This window comes from Perca fluviatilis, chromosome 9, assembly GCF_010015445.1.
Source record: "Perca fluviatilis chromosome 9, GENO_Pfluv_1.0, whole genome shotgun sequence".
In the NCBI taxonomy this organism is placed as follows: Eukaryota; Metazoa; Chordata; class Actinopteri; order Perciformes; family Percidae; genus Perca; species Perca fluviatilis.
In genome coordinates, this window is record NC_053120.1 from 37,340,270 (window position 1) to 37,356,955 (window position 16,686).

The following is a 16,686-nucleotide window of genomic DNA, read 5'->3' on the forward strand; positions in this document are numbered from 1 at the left end:
GGTTCTTAGCGAGCAGCAGCAGAGGAGCTGTCCTTGGTGCTGAACTCGCAGGAGATTTTGAGAGCTGGGATTTCCTGTCTCTGCTTAAGTTGTCTGCTGCAACACTGGTTAGTAAATGTGCTGTTTGGGTCAAATTATTGTATCTAAGACATTTTGAAAAGTCAGTGCTGCTTTCATGTCAATAAGACAGTGTGTGGCAGAACGCAGGAGATGAAAATGTGTTGTTTCACACTGTTAGTTTGTGGCTTTGCGGTTTATTTTCTTTCTCACTCATACACTCGTTTTCTCCCAGTCTGTGCATGCATTTCTTTCTTTCAGCGTGACTTTTTGCCAGATCCAAATATTCGAAAAACAATCAATAATGGTTCAACATGATTTCTACGTTTGATGATCGCCTTATGCACTTACACTTGGGAAATGTCTATCAAACACACAGACTGCATTAAATGAATATTTGGGGCACGTTTGGTCTTCTTGCCTATGAATACTTTAAGGCACTACAGAGCCAAGCTGTTGTGTCTGTGAGGAATGAAGCAATAGTTGATCTGACGCTTGCTGTGGATATGTGGAAATCTGATTGATTTGCCTGAGTCTACAGGACAACAGTGAAAGTAGCAGCATTGCATTGTTGTGCTGCTGTCAGACAAAAACCTCATACCTCCAGTGTTGATGTTTTATTGTTTCTGACTGGAGTCAAATTGGGCTTTTCTGAGCAATGTTGTTTTTTTTATGACTGAAGGGCCCGCAGGGACCCATTACGAAACCAATGTGTAGTTTCAAAATGCCCAGGCATCAATTGGAATATCTGACTGGATGTTACTCAGTTTCTCACAAAAAACATACATTTCAGCAGTACAACTCTTGAAGGTTGACAGCAGCAGTAGGTGTGTGTGTGTGTGTGTGTGTGTGTGTGTGTGTGTGTGTGTGTGTGTGTGTGTGTGTGTGTGTGTGTGTGTGTGTGTGTGTGTGTGTGTAAACAGATGGTGGAGAGCAGAGACTGCAGAAGGCTCAGAACAGTCTTCACTTCCAGCTCGTCTCTCTCCATGCACGGGAATGTTAGCTCACATTGAGACACACTGAGAAAGGCCTCCAGCAACATCTTTCATGCTGGTCCGCACTCTTCAACACAGTGCTACACACACACACACTCTTCTCTCTAAAGACATAAGTCTGCCAGATGTGTACCATATCTATATGCTGTTGTCCATTTGCCTTTCCTTCTTGTTTGTACTTGTATGTGTATGCAAATGAGTGTGTGTGCACGTGTTTCTCTGCGTAAAAGACACACTCATTAGATGTACATTCTGAAGCACACTAATTAACAGCCTCATTAAGACTCAAGCAGCTCTCCTGCTGAGGCTGAGGAACAGTCTCTCACACACACACACACACACACACACACACACACACACACACACACAATGATCTGCACATGTAGGCGCACTTACACACTCATCAACATATGCATACATAAGGACACATATCTGAATACACAAACATCCACCCTAATACAGACTTGCAAACAAGCTTTTTTTTTCATCAAGGCGCCATCCATCATTAGGGGAAAGCTGCTGTTTTTGCCTGAGCATTAATAAAGGTCATGCCGAGTTATCGTTAACCTGTAATGCTGCAATGGGAGTCAGCTGTGACGGCTGTCAGTACGACTTGCACAGTGTGTCTGATTTCCCATGTAAACTTTACATGGGAACTACAGCAGCCTCAGCCCCCCCCCCCCGTCTCCCACGACCCATTTTTTTCCCCTCATTCCGTCGTTGGCTATACTTCAGTTACATGCATATGCAAATGTGGTGCTAAATTACAAATTATAGTTTTTTGCAGTAACCGCACTGCAATTAGGAAAGGCAGTGGTCATGCAGTGGAGACACTAAGGTCAAAACAACATTTTGCAATTGCAAATTAAAGCAATAGCTTTGCAGGAATCTCCATACAAGCGGTTATCTCATGACTTAGCTCACTAGATTACAATGTTGGCTTTATTGGTAATGAATATATTCACTGAATTTATTACTACTTGTGATCACGTCAAGTCAGTCATTACATCAACAACATTTCTGTATTTCCACAAGGGTTTTGTTTACAGTTGTTTTGTGTGACAGCACTGCATTGTGTATGCTTCCACGATTGTTCCTGTGTGGATGTGTTTGCAATGCTAATGTGATTTTGAGAGACATGTCCTTGTAAATAGGTGTGAATGCATAAACACTGAAGAACATGTTTGCTTTATATGCCTCCCATTATGTCTAAATGTATAGCTCTCCTCTCATCTGTTCATATGATAGTAGTGGGGATAACAGAATAATGCATTTTAAATGCCTTACAGAGAGGTAAGACTATGGCTTCTTATTCTCTCTCTATGCCTGTGGCTATGCACCGAGGACCATTTAACACACACAGTACAGTACAACATACTGTTAAAAACACACACATACAGTGTAAAGGCCATTTGCTACTGGCTGCATTAGATCCTTTGATTATTGTTTGATTTCCATTGAGTAGTTGCGGTGTGCAAAAAGCGCTGTCTTGCAGGAAGCGTATTATAAAATGTAGGAAGTAAAGTCAATCATCCAAGTTACTCAGTTCAGATGTTAGAGTTTAACTTTGGTTATTATTGATGCATAAATCCATGTGCTGAAAATGGAGGTTTAGAGTAGGTGCTGGCTGGCCTTAAGCAAACCCACATTTATAGAAGTCAGGAGCTGAAATCTGAGGTGGGATCAATGCTGTAGGTCTTATTTAGATTCAAATTACAGCCATTTCTGATCAATTGGCTCCTCTGCTAGGGCTCTGCCTTTGATCAATGGCCACACACACCGATGAGGTACACACTCAGAAACACAAGCGTGAACACACTTTCACTCTTCCTTTTCTTTTTTGCTTTCACGTGTACACACACACACAAACACACACACACACACACACACACACACACACACCACAAGCACGGATGCAAAACCATCCTAATGTGTTTGATCAATGCCCACTCCTGAGTGCAGGATCCGCATTATTTCATGCTCTGTAGTTTTAATTGATCGCAGGATAAAATGATTAGTGAAGGAATCTTTCATGTTGTTATTTTCCTTTCTCCTCACACCGAGCCTCCTGGAATTCATTTGCACGGAGACGCATTTGTCCTTGGATGTGTGCTTCTGTGATCTTGGTTTAATCTTGAAACGCGTACTGTAACAGGTACATGTTGGAGGAGCTTGCAGATGCCAGTTGCATTTTTATAATGTCATGCTTTGTGAGTCAGAAAATAATAGATTTCCCTCTTCAACACAGGGTTTCAGTTGTATTATCTGTGGTTTATTTCACTTGACTTATTTCACTTATTTAAATAAGAAAATGTTTGCATCTGATTGATGCATACAGCATCCTACTAGTAGTGGGTTAAAGTTCAACATAGTGCTAACTTCCCATGGACAGAAATGTGGAGGGTTACTTGTTACCTTCACTGTGCTGTTGAGATGTTTGAACAAGATACTGAACTGGGGCAGTGGAGAGAGTGGCAAACAGTATTCAACTTGGCAGACTGTGAGTAGTAAAAATTTGAAGCACTTTGAAGTTTCCTGACAACTTTTTTTGGACTGTATCCATATGTGTGCGTTTTATGAAGAAGAAGAAATAGGGGAAGACATTTTTGGTAGTGGATAGTGATCACCGTTTACCAAGAGTAAAATCTGTTTTGTTGAATGAGCAGTAGATGACCTCAAATGATCGCAGATGGCTCCACGCACGCAAGTACACAGATGCACACATATTCCCCCACACATTAGCCCAAACACCTCCACCATGCTCTCTTCCAGCATGCGTTTGAGTCAATATGTTTGCTTTGTTTGGATGCGTCAGTTCATTCTGTTGACTTATTTTCTGCATCAGAAACAATCGCTGCAGCAATTGGGAAGGGGATTAATTTTATGCAAATGAATGCAAATAACTGTGACACAGAACTCCATCCGCATCGGTTCTATGCAAATTATGTTTGCTATACAGGCGTATTGGAAGGGCCCGCATTTCCCAGCCCCCTCACATCCCACCCACCCCTCTTCCCAATCCGTCCTCCTCTCCCCTGTGAGCATTGCCCTATGCTTCTCTTTTGATCATTTCCCCTTTTGGCCCCCCTTCGGTCTCCCTTAATCCCCTCTCCACCCTTTTCTCTCAGTTGGCCAGCCACTCTGCCTGGTCCGCTCTCCCCAGTCTCACCCAATAAACCCCCCCCTCCTCTCCCTCTCCCTCCCCTCTCCTCTTCTGTAATCCTCCTCTTCATTCCTCCCCCTCTCATCCTTCTGTGTGCTGCATGGCTGTTAGTGGTGTGAGGAGACACTAATGGGGCTTGGGGAAAACATTGTCATAGTGCCTGGAAAGCGCAGAGCCGCGAGCCAAGCAGGAGGCAGCGAGGAAGGCCTGACATTAGACTTGCTAATGGAACGTTAACAAAACACAGAAAAGATGGGATGGAGAGGGAAGACACAAGGACTAGAGGAGATGAAGAGGACAACAGGACTCCAGCGGCAGAGAGACGAAGAGAGAGACAGTGTGACACAGAAAAAAGAGGGCGAGAGACAAAAGCATTTCCAGGGGAGATGGCAAACAGTCTCATCCTCTGCCGGCCAGTCCTGCCAGCACTTGGGGGGGAGGGAAGGAGGACGAGAGAAGGGTGGGGTGGGGGGGGAAATAGGGTGTCTCTTTCTTCCCTCCATGCTTCAATCCTCTTTTCTGGTTTCCCATTTCATGAGGAGATTGTGGCATCACGCGTGACGCTTCCCTTCAAAGGCAAGCGAAAGTGTCTGTGTGTTTAAATGTAAGGGAATTTATAACCCCCACCCACCCCAGATTCCCCAGACAAAACCCCGTGACATACATCACTTCCATCACAGCAGGAGAGAGATTCTTATGAAACTTGCCCATCCATGGTTTTGTGCCCATTTGTAATAGCGCCAAAGAACGTACCATTGCATTATTAAAAGAGTTTGTCTCACTGTGACTGAAGTGCCAAAGCAGCACTGTGGTGATTCTGTGGTGACTGTACGTTGGTCACAGGACAAGGGCTGGGAGGGAAACTATTTCCACACACCTTGTCTGGAGCAGCCAGCCACAGTCTCACGCCTAAATGGCATTTGTGAGTAATATGCTTTTCTCTGCTGCAAGTGCAAGCAATGCAATACAGCTAAGTAATATCTCTCTGCAGAGCAATACTGGCTGTCAGGATTATATGGATGAGTTGGTGTGTGTGTGTGTGTGTGTGTGTGTGTGTGTGTGTGTGTGTGTGTGTGTGTGTGTGTGTGTGTGTGTGTGTGTGTGTGTGTGTGTGTGTGTGTGTGTGCGCGCTTGTCAGATCCATTTAGATTGCAGGTATAGCAGTTAAAATGAACTGTTCAGAGAAAGAGGGAGAGAGTCTTGCGTTAGCCATGCATCATTAGCATTTGTGACCAGTCGCATGGTTGACTGTGTCTCAGCCATTAGGAAGTTAGTGTGGACTGAGAGGGGGAGAAAGTAAAAGGCAGAATCCCCAACTACAATGAATGCACAGAAATTTGTCTCAGACGCATTTCTGCAGAAACGTGATTAACTTCCATATGAAAAGTAATCTCCAGTTTATTACAACTTGGGTCTTTATTTTTGCAGTTTTGTCCACTGGATCCATTGTGCAAGTTATGGCTGGCATCACTGTAACATCGCTGTCAGCAGTCAGACCGAGTTTGATGGAGCCTATAATTTAACCAGATTATCAAAACCACCCTAATTGGAGGTAAAACCTGAAATATTGATAATAGTCCCTTATTGCGACCGAGAACTGGGCTCCTACGTGGAGTTTGGTATGTCAAAGTTAAGCTAGGAAGTCCACTTAAAACAACTCAATATTTTAGTTTGCTTTTGTTGTATCGATTCCAAATAGTTTGGCTGACCTGGGAGTTTGTCTGTCCATCTAAATTATCTACTTGTGTTTCTTGCCGTGTCACCACTTTTTAGGGACGTCGCTGTGTTCCCTGGTGAGTTTGCTGTTATCAACCAACAGGAATGATGACCAAAATCACAAAAATAAGACCAGTGTTGTAATAAACCAGAATTATCCTTTACTCACACTGAAAAACAATGGCAGTGCAAAGGGACACACACACACACACATGCACGCACGCACACGCACACACACGCATACGCACTCAGGGCACCAGACAATTCAGATTTATGTGGCAATACAATGACATGGCAGTTGGTGACAGCCATTGCGGTGACATCCAAACTCTGCAGGCCTCCGGCTCTGTTCTCTGTGCGTCTGTACTGTATGTACACACTCCAGTGTCTCCAGCAGCTCTCATCTGTCATGGCTACAGATGGCTGCTGTGCCACGGCGAGACGCTGCTCTTTGGTTATGACAGACATTTCGCTATGTGTGTGTGTGTGTGTGTGTGTGTGTTTGTACACTGCTGTTTATGTGGCTGACAAACTAGCTAAATGACTGAACTATACGCCTGCAGCTTAACTGCCCAAACGCATATGCATTTACTGAAGACACACACTGTGTGCGCACGCACATACACACACACACACACACACACACACACACACACACACACACACACACACACACACACAAGTACTCATATCCATATCAGCTGTTTAGTTGTGTTTTGATCCCATGAAGCCAAATGTGTTATTCTGTCACTCTCCATACTACCCAGCAAAGTTGTCTGAACAACAGTGGCTCTGCTGTTACCTCTGCCTGTTTTCTAATTTGCGCTCTGACTTCATGCTGTAGCAGAGAGGGTAACGAAGTGAGCAGAGATGGATGGAGAGATGGAGAGCGAGAGATGGTGACTTATGGAGGGATAGAGAGAGAGAATGAGAGAGAAAGAATGATTGTGGAGTGAGATGGTGTGGGGAGTTTGATTCCTCTAGTTGTCAGAGGCGCTGCATTATTGATGTGCTGAGGATCCCACATTGTCGCGGAGATTCTCAGCCTGTCACGTCACGTCCTGTGTGTGTTTGTGTGTGTGTGTGTGTGTGTGTGTGTGTGTGTGTGTGTGTGTGTGTGCATGCACGCGGTACTAGTTTGTTGTGGCAAAAGTCCCGTAGGAGTGCTACCTGTCAACACCTCCATATCACAGGGAGCTCAGTCAGTGACAATCCTGTCTCTGTTGCGCTGACCACATGGGAAGGGCCTTCTGACACACACTTCCCTACCGATTTGTGGGAGGAGGTGATTGTGGGTGTGACGGGTTTTGTGTTGTACTGAGGATTCTCCTGGGTCTAAGTTTCCACTTATCGCATGACTGTGATTTGGCTTTGTCAGTTTGCATTACGAAGTTAGAAGTAAGCCGAAGTAGCTCGCCGTGTGCGTGTTTTGGGATGATGAATCTCTGACATTGAGCGATGGCCCTTCTGCTCTGAGCTTTGTCTCATGAATTCTTTAGTCTCCTCAGCAGACAGAATACCTCACCATTGGATACAAACACAGCAGTACGTGATCAATACATTCATGTCACACTGTACATCCACTAGTGCATTAACGGGACTGCAGATAACCGTCTGTTCACTATTTTTTTCAATTAAGTGGTTAATTGTTTAGTCTATAAAATGTCTAGAATTTAAAGAGAAAATGTCGTCAGCTCAATGTAAAATTATTTTACATTAATAATTTTCTTTTGATTGACTAATAGGGTTGGGTGCCGACGTAAACGGTAGTAACGAGACCGAATAACAACGAAAATTTTCGTTGCCTCACCGGTGTCTTTTTGATTTTACCGCCCCCTGGTATTCCAGCGTCAACTTGCGTGACGTCAGTGCCGCTACTCAGCACACGTGTTGATCAGAACTGACAGTGAGAGGCTCAGTGAAGATGGCGAAGGCAAACCACTCCAACGTTTAGCTGCATTTCACGTCTAAGGATGCAGACTCTGTGACATGCAACAGATGCCTTAAAACGATGTCATGCAAGGGAGGTAACACGTCGAATTTGATGAAACATCTGGCGACACATGGGGCCCTATCTTACACTCAGCGCAATTGCCTTTGTACACCGACGCATGTATCATTCCTATTTTGCACCCGACACACAGTTCTGGCGCAAACGTTACTTTGTGCTATTCTGCAGTTTCAGAAAACAATTCCGCCACAGACCAGGAAAAACCTGGTCTAAAGTCAGTGGCGCTAGTCTAAAGTCAGTAGCGCGTTATTCAGATGCTATTTTAGGGGCGCATGCTTGGCCATAATGTAGCGTGTGCACAACGCGCATACACTTCTCTCATCTTAATGGATGCAGCAGTTCCCATTTTTGTAAACCATACATAATTACATAGGACAATATTACTGAAAATGCGCTTCAGGTGTTTGGATAACATTTCCATGAATCATGGATGTGTTGATGACATAAATGAGGAAATATTAGAGGACTTAAGGAGACGTGATGTTGAACTACAGCGGGATCTGGTCCGCGAGTAATGCTGCGCTGATGCTAGCGGTGGGTGGGTGGAGATGGAGTTGGGGAGGAGGAAGGGGCACAACAGGAGCAGGTGGTGTGTTTGAGGCCCACGCTCCATGGCTGCAGCAATCCTCTCTCAGACTTGAGGAGATGCGCCCCAGTGCGCGCAGCAACATCGCCACCCGGCCAAGACGGCATTTATTATTTTTACACGCCGCGGCGGCAGCTCCCGCTGGCGTGCGCCAGGCAAATCCGCGCCGTCATAATAGCAATCCGCCAGGGAACAAGCGCCCTGCTCTTAAAGGGAATGTGAGATGAGCTCTGATTGGTTTATTGCACGTTACGCCCAAACCACACCTAGCTACTTCAGACCAACCCATTTTAGATTTGCGTCGGGCGCAAGAGTCATTTATCCCGCCTGTAAAATAGCAACAGCGCCTGAGATCCGCCCACAAAGCTACTTGCGTTTTGCGTTTCATACTTGCGTTTCAGATCGTTAAAATAGGGCCCATGGAGTTTATTTCAAAGCCGAACAATGTGTTTGATAACCTACGTGACGCAAGGCCAAGCACTTCAACAGCAGCAGCCGGTGTCGTGGTGGACATCACAGATGATGATGATGATGATGATGATGATGACAGCAGCCGTTCCTCTTTGGGTAAGTCTAGTAATTTAATGCCAACTGCAAATCTTGCATATCAAGTAGGCTAGCAAACACCGTTGCTATTAATTTCATTTTTTTAAGTACCGGTTAGAGAACCGTTAAGCACCGGAACCGTTTAAGAAATACCGAGTAGGCACCGGTATCAGATAAAACCCAACCGACACCCAACCCTATTGACTAATCAATTATTTTTAATTTAATTTTTTTCGTTTTTCAACCAAGGACAGCACATTTTCTAATCTCTTAATGTCTTATCAAATGAAAGTACCATGCTGCAGTGTTTTATTTATACAGTATATGTGGGTAACAGTTTTTACAACAGCACAATGTCCTTCATAGATCTATCCTCTTAATTTTGCTCTCAAAGGGCACCAGATTGATTCATTTAACTTTGAAATGTACAACATTTTCTTCCAGAGGAGCATTTCCCCCCCCCCTACAGGGTCCGAGGTCCACCCACCACAGTCTCACAAAATCCTGTGGGAAACCCCGCTTAAGTGGTGTGTATAGTTAATCCTTTTTAAGACTTATTTAGTGAACACCAGCCATTGTCAACTGTTAAATAATGGACGTATTTACTCTGTGAAATACTTCAATGAAGATACAGAATAAAAAAAATACAAAAGTGCCTTGGTAGAGGTAGGTTTTTTTTATTTTTTTACTTCTATAATGTCGTGAAGTTTAATGTCTCATTATCAGTGCAGTGTTTCAATTCATTAGCGAGGGCTGATGGCTTGTTTCCAGTCCACTATAGATTGAAGTTTTTCACTTTCTCTATAGTGCAAATGCACATTAAACACAGGGAGATGTACTGTTGTTAAGAGCCCCATGCTTACAGTAGCAATTTCAATTAAATGGCAGTGCTCCTAGTAAGTTACAGCAAGTAGAGTAATAAATGTGTTTGACTCAAATCATATTTCATCAGTGCTTCTTTGGCTTTTATTGCCGTGACCTTAAAGCGTGTGTATGCAGTCGCTGCTTCTGGCTCTGGGCGAGCACCGCCATCAAGATGACACACACCCTCACCCTTCAACTTGCAAAACTCCCACTCGTATTTTGCTTTTTATCACATGCCATGAGCTGAGCCCTGGATTCCATTTTACAGTGACTATAATGTTAGAACTTATAACTTTTTATGACAATTTGTTCATTGGCAAAGGACTTCGCTTCAAGAATTATCTTCAGTGAAAAGCAATTATCTGAGAAAACATAGAAACCAAATGACAGACAGACAGATAAAAAAGAGAGGGATAAAATAGAGAGAAAGGAATAGATGGATGGAGAGATAGAGAGCGTATTGTGCTGGCCATCTCCCCAGCACGCAGGGATCGATCAGCAGAACGAGAGAGACTCACTATTTCCTCTGTCGGTAGAATGAGCCCGGCTAATAATGGAAAGCAGTCATCATCTCCCCTTGCTCTCTCCCTCTCCCTCTTTCTTTGCCATCATTCCATTTTTCTAGAAAAAAAAACAATCATAGCCACGTCGGAGGGCCGCCTCACTCCCCCACCATGATCTGACATTTGAAAAACAAACCCGTTTAGTCAGAGAAGTGGGCGTCAAACGGCAGCGAGTCTTTCTGAAACACTGACTCACGCCATCCGGGGGGAGCTAACACACACATATATGCACACACACACACACACACACACATAAGTGGTACACCGCATGATGCTGTCAAAATCCCTCAGTGTATCCCAGCCCTACATCAGAAACAATAGAGGAATCAAGAAGGCCGGGAACTCAATGGTCCAATCACGGCAGCTGCATCCTTACTGCCGCTACCTGCTACTCATAACGAGCTAAGCGACCTTTTCCACTGCACTCATTTCTGCCACTCAAACCCTGTCCGTCACTCAGCGCCAAAACACAATTACTGTCTTTCAGGAAGCTGAGAGGCCAAATGTTTGCTACTTGTCATTTATGCAAGTATTTTACTTTAGTGTGTACGTGCACATGTGGGTGTGTATGTGCCTTTCCTCCCAGTGGTGGTGTTATAAAATAAGTAAAACTGAATGTAAGCATGTGTTTCTTCCTGCTCTTTTCTTTCATAACTGAACATTTTTCCCCTCAGTCTTTCCCAATGTGTAGAATTCCAATGCTTCTCCCTAAAATGTTAAGATTTGGACCTGAATCCATCAACAACAATTCTAAATACCCATTTACATTTTCAGAGGGTTTATTGACTTTTAAAGAGAACCATAGATAATTGCTACATGTCTCATTCCTAAGCCTGCAGCTCTGATCATTGCACCTCTTCCCACTGATTGTAATGTTTTTGGACTCATGGGTACGGCTGTAATAGTTTGTATTTGGTTCAAGTCGTCACGGTACGGGGGTCACAGTCTGGTGCCCACAGACACATGCGGAACACACGGTATGTAGATTGATGCACGTAACACGGAACTAAAGTTACCAAGTGAGAGTTCCCCCAGGAAACTTTTAGCCGTAACATTACGCCGTTAACAACAGGCAGGCACGCGCACACATTGACATCAAAAGGGGGGCATGAGCACCTGCCCTTTTTCTTCCTCGAGAGAAAGTGCCCTTATTTCTGGTATAATATATAAAGGTTTTTTTTTTTTTGCTTCCCTGTCAAACTAATGTATTTATTGATTATAAAATCTAAATATCAGGTCAGGAGATGAGACTTTCTCTCTCTCTCTGTCCGCGATCGCAGACACACACAGAGGCAGGATAGTCCGGCAGCCCAGAGCCTTTTGATCAAACGAAAAGAGTACAATCATTTGAGCGCAGGGGCATCCAGGGGACGACCAAACGATCAAACATTCAAAAGTACCATCTCGAACCGATCTGATATGAACAGGCAGCCGTCCCTTCCTGCTCCTACCCCAGAACGTTTTTCTTGGCTTGTGTGGAGGTGAGCGGTGATGAACAAAAGACCAAGCAGCCAGTGCCTCGAGTTTACAGCTAGTTAGCCATTAGCAAAACAAAAATGGTTAACTTCTGTCTTCCGAACATGAGCTACTAGCTGGTGTGATAAGTTAGAGGCATCATGGCCATACAGGCTAATGTACTGTACTTAATAGAGACACTCCAGGTGAACAGCTACAGTCAAATCTGTGTCTAATAACGTCATCACAATCGCCACATTGATATGCAAATTAGGCATTAACTAATTAAAATGCACTAATATGCATACATTTGACAAGGCCCAGTTAATGATTTAAGACTCTCACCTTCCCCCCCCCCCCGCCCCCCCCTTAAATGTTAGGTTTGAATATTTAGATTAATTTAGAAGAAATGTACAGATGCAGCCTGAAACAAATAGCGTCTAAATGTGTATTTTGGAAGTTTTATTTCCATTAGAGTAAAAGAAAACATGAAAGCAAAATAGACCAAAATCTCTAAATTGAACACAACATGGAAAAAAGTGGCCTGCATTAAACAGTTTGATCGTAGGCTCCTCATCTAATAATGAGTGTTTCTTCATTATTGGTGCAGTGTTTTTTCCTGTAAAATTAACAAAATTGCAGCAACAGCCTTCTTCAGTTTAGTTTAAAGATTTTTGTTGAGATTGAAGTGTTATTTATTCCAGTAGCACCAAAAGAATTTCAATGATTTATTGCCTTTTGCAAAAAAATAAAAAAATTCTTAGTGAAACGATGACCTTCTCCTTGGTGCTGTCCCTTATTTTAAATATATACTTGAAACTAGTAGCATAGAAAGCATTCACATTGTGGCAGAGTTTCCTTTGCTGTTTCTGATTGACCTGGTAGATACTCAAAAGTCCCCGTGTGAGCTGATTATTTTGTTGAGTATTTATTAAAGCAACACTATGTAACTTTTCCCGCTTCGGTCCCCCTACAGGTTGGAAGCGAATCCAGGATTTGGCTTCAGATTCGGCCGAATATTGGGCTTTTTGACGCGGTTCGGTTTCCGCGGAACCTTAGAATTTTTTCCCACCCAACCCTACGCTTGCACTACACGCGCTACGCTGGTCGACGTAATGACACCGCCGTTGATTACGGGAAGGTGTTTATGTAGGCGGAGTGTTCAATGCAGTAGGCTGTGAGAAAGTGAAAATGAAAAAGTTGTTGTTTGGCAGCACTTTCAGTCAAAAGAAGGCCATTCAAGTCAAGCTACACGTTCAATTAGCAATGCCGATTTGTCTCGTGGTGGCGAGGACCACAACATGGCCACTGTTAAAACAATTGGTATGAAACATCCGAAAGAATACAAGTTGTGCATGAAGACTGACTGCGTGACGGCAGCAGCCAAAATGCAGCAACTTCAGGTAAATAAAATGAAAAACAGTGCTGTGGACGTTGTTTACTTCATTAATGTGTTTACTGTGTTAATGGACTGAGGATGGGAGTAGGATTCGGAATTCGGATTCGGCAGAATCTTAACCAGTGGATTCAGTATTTGGCCGAACCCCAAAAATCTGGATTCGGTGCATCCCTAAAACTTACGTTGTATTGTTGGATCACACTCTTGTCGTGACACTCGGCAAAGCTCGCAGCGATGGAGAAAGTTACTTCGGGTTCCTCGTGAAATTCAAACTGGGGGGAGAAACTCCGATTGAAGGAGCTCCATGTTGCGGAGTAGACTGCCTTGAGCAGTCTGCTCGACCTCAGAGCAAACACCACAGCAAGTGGCTGCACGTGTGTGGTTTTGTGTTTGCACATGTGGGTGCGTTCTGCCGATGCCAGAGAGAGCAAGCTGTCATTCAGACAAGAAGATCACAACAGGGAGGTGGCATCAGTGTGTGACACATGTCAGTGACGGCTTACAGGCAGCGACTGTGTGTCTGCCGTCTGAAATAGTGGAAGGCAGAGAGACGCAGGCAGAAGGAGAACTGGTAGATATACACACTGTAGGCAGATAAATAGACACAGAAAGAGACTGGTCCTTTTAACCCCCACCCCATTTACCCGCCCTTCTTCCATTTAAAGCCTTCTGCTCAGTCGTCTCTTCAGATCTTTACAGCTATGTCATCATTCCTTCCTCTCTTTTATCTCATTATCTCGCCACTAAAAGACTAATTTGAATCACGCCCTCTCTCACTCTTATTTCTTCATCTTCTCTGGTCTCACCATCACATTTTTTTTTACTTTCCTCTCTTTCTTTCTGCTCTTTCTTTCTAATTCCATTTATCTCCCTCCTCATCTCTCTTTCCATTCACTTGTTACTTCTCCTCTCGTGTCTGTGTTCACAACCACGTTGCTATCTGGAGCACAGTGAGGGGGTCATTAAAATTCAACAACCTTGCAAAATAACTTAAAAGGCCTCTTTTTAATAAAACACTAATGAGGAGCACTTCCCATCCGCTGCTCAAAAGTCTTTGTTTTGTTCTCGCTCGGCTTCCAAATGAACAAATGAGAAATGTGGTACATCTCAGTAGTACAGGATTATGTATATTTAAAGGTCCCATATCATGCTCATTTTCAGGTTCAGACTTGTTTTTTTTGGGTGTCTACTATAACATGCTTTAATGTTCAAAAAACAGACCGCATTTGTGGAACCTTGTTATGAAATACTTTTTACCACATGAGACAATGGTACCTTTAGCAAACGACTGCACATTTTTGTGACTTTGTGGTTATTTATTCTGTGTATTTAAGTGTTGAGGATCAGGAAGGCTCTTACCAGTGCTCCAGACCTCAGCTTCACTACACACTCTCTTTATCTATTAGGCAAATAACCTTTTTAATGTTCGGACTGGCCTCGTAAATGCCTGATTAATGGTTCCAAGTGCTCCTGCTTGTGTATTAATTAGCACAGTGGATGTAGTGGAAGTAGAGTAAATGGACGAAGATGGAGCTTAACGTAGATGGGACTGGTTGTCAGCATTCAGTATTATACTCATCTATATTGAGCATTTATTTGCTCAATTGGCGTACATGTTTGTTGGTATTCCTTTGTTGTAAAGATAAAGTAAATGTTTCTGCTTTGTAAGCACAGCATCTCATTTCACAAAATCACACTCCCTTAGTTGTTAGTTCTTTTGACCAGCTTCTCTGATCTGTGATGCATGAGTAGGGCTGTCAGATCATCTTCAGGTAGTTGTTCACATCTTTAATCGTGGCAGCAGAGCTGCTCAGTCAACACAAAATCGGCATCTTTAAGGGGAAAATATGCCTATCTCGACTTCTTTCTCTCCTCCTCCCGCATCTATCTCTGGCTGACTGCCAGAGGTGAATGGTGCGTGTATGTGCATGCCTGGGAGTGTGTGCGAGTATGCTATAATTGTAGTATGACATCTCCCGCTGACTAAGTGGTTTTAACTTCTGTGGATATGGACGCTTGCTGGCTAGTCTAGACGTTCCCTCCTACACCTCACTTCTGGATGGAGAAGAGATTGGGACAGAGACTTTGATGTTGACATTTCCATTTTAATGGGCAGGAGGAGAGCGAGAAGCAGAGAACTGAAGAGAGAGAGAGTCAGCATAGGATGCATCAGTTTAGTTTATTATATGTATTAGTCAGGGACCATGTAAGAAGTGGTTTATTGTACTAGCTCATTTCTATCTGCAGGGGTGCAAAAGAATTTTCCTCAGAGATGTTTCCGGGAGCCATGGCTAAAAGAATGGATGGATATGCAAACAATATAAACATATGCATACCGGCAGGCGCACAATGAGCATAGGCGGTTTGAACAGTACAAACTGTCTCATAATCTTCTGTGTGGGTGTGGGTGTGTGTGTGGGTGCCTGTCTGAGTATCCATGTGCAAGACAGTGTTTTGCTGCCGGGTTTTTGTGCGAACGGCGTGATCGGGAATCACTTAACTTCTGTCACTAGCTGTTATGTCTCTCCCAGCCAGAGGGACCGAGGAGGAGAAGGAGAGCGACAGAGTGAGCGACAGATGGAAGGAGAGAGGCAACCAGGGAGCTGCACAGGTTTTACCTGAAATGAGGAGAATGCTTCATAAAAGCTTACTTATCATTTCTGGAAATTGTTTTTTTTGCTTTTGTACACATGCAGATACCCACATAGTTTTGTTCATCTGTGTTTCTGTTTGCATCTCCTGAAAGTGGAGAGAAGTGGTAGAATGTAACTAAGTACTGTACTTATGTACAAAGTTGAGGTACTTGAATCTTTTCTTTTCATGCCACTATCTTCTTCTACTCCACTACATTAATCTGACAGGTTTAGTTACTAGTTACTTTACAAGTTAAGATTTTTTGCACATAAAACTATAAAATACAATGTTTTATTATAAATTAAACTACCCAAAAATATAATGGCCTACAAGTCCAGCTGAAATGATTAGACCATTAAACACTTGATTGAACTTTTTTGATCGTTTCCGGTCTGTAGAATGTGAGGATTTTTCTGCATTGAGTACTTTTACTTTTAGTACTTTGGGTAAATTTTCCTGATGATTTTGACATACTTTTACTTAAGTAACATTTTCTGTCGGTACACAGATCCGTGCTGCCTGCACGATCCGTCCTGCGCACGCGCAAGATGATAATCCTGTTTTACGGGTTCTCTTAATGCATCCATGGGATTTACGACACTGCACGATCAGTCATAGTTGTAGCGGTCTGCCGTTAGCCTCATGGATGTATTAAGAGAACGGTTAGGCTCCACTGGGAAGCTAACGCTAGTTTAGC

At 43.5% G+C, this 16,686-nt stretch overlaps 1 protein-coding gene across 3 annotated transcripts in view; it reads left to right on the forward strand.

Annotated features, from left to right (window-relative positions):
- Window positions 1-16,686, forward strand: part of dab1a (DAB adaptor protein 1a) — a 331,663-nt gene that overhangs the window by 183,794 nt on the left and 131,183 nt on the right. The gene's annotated exons all lie outside the window — the stretch shown is intronic.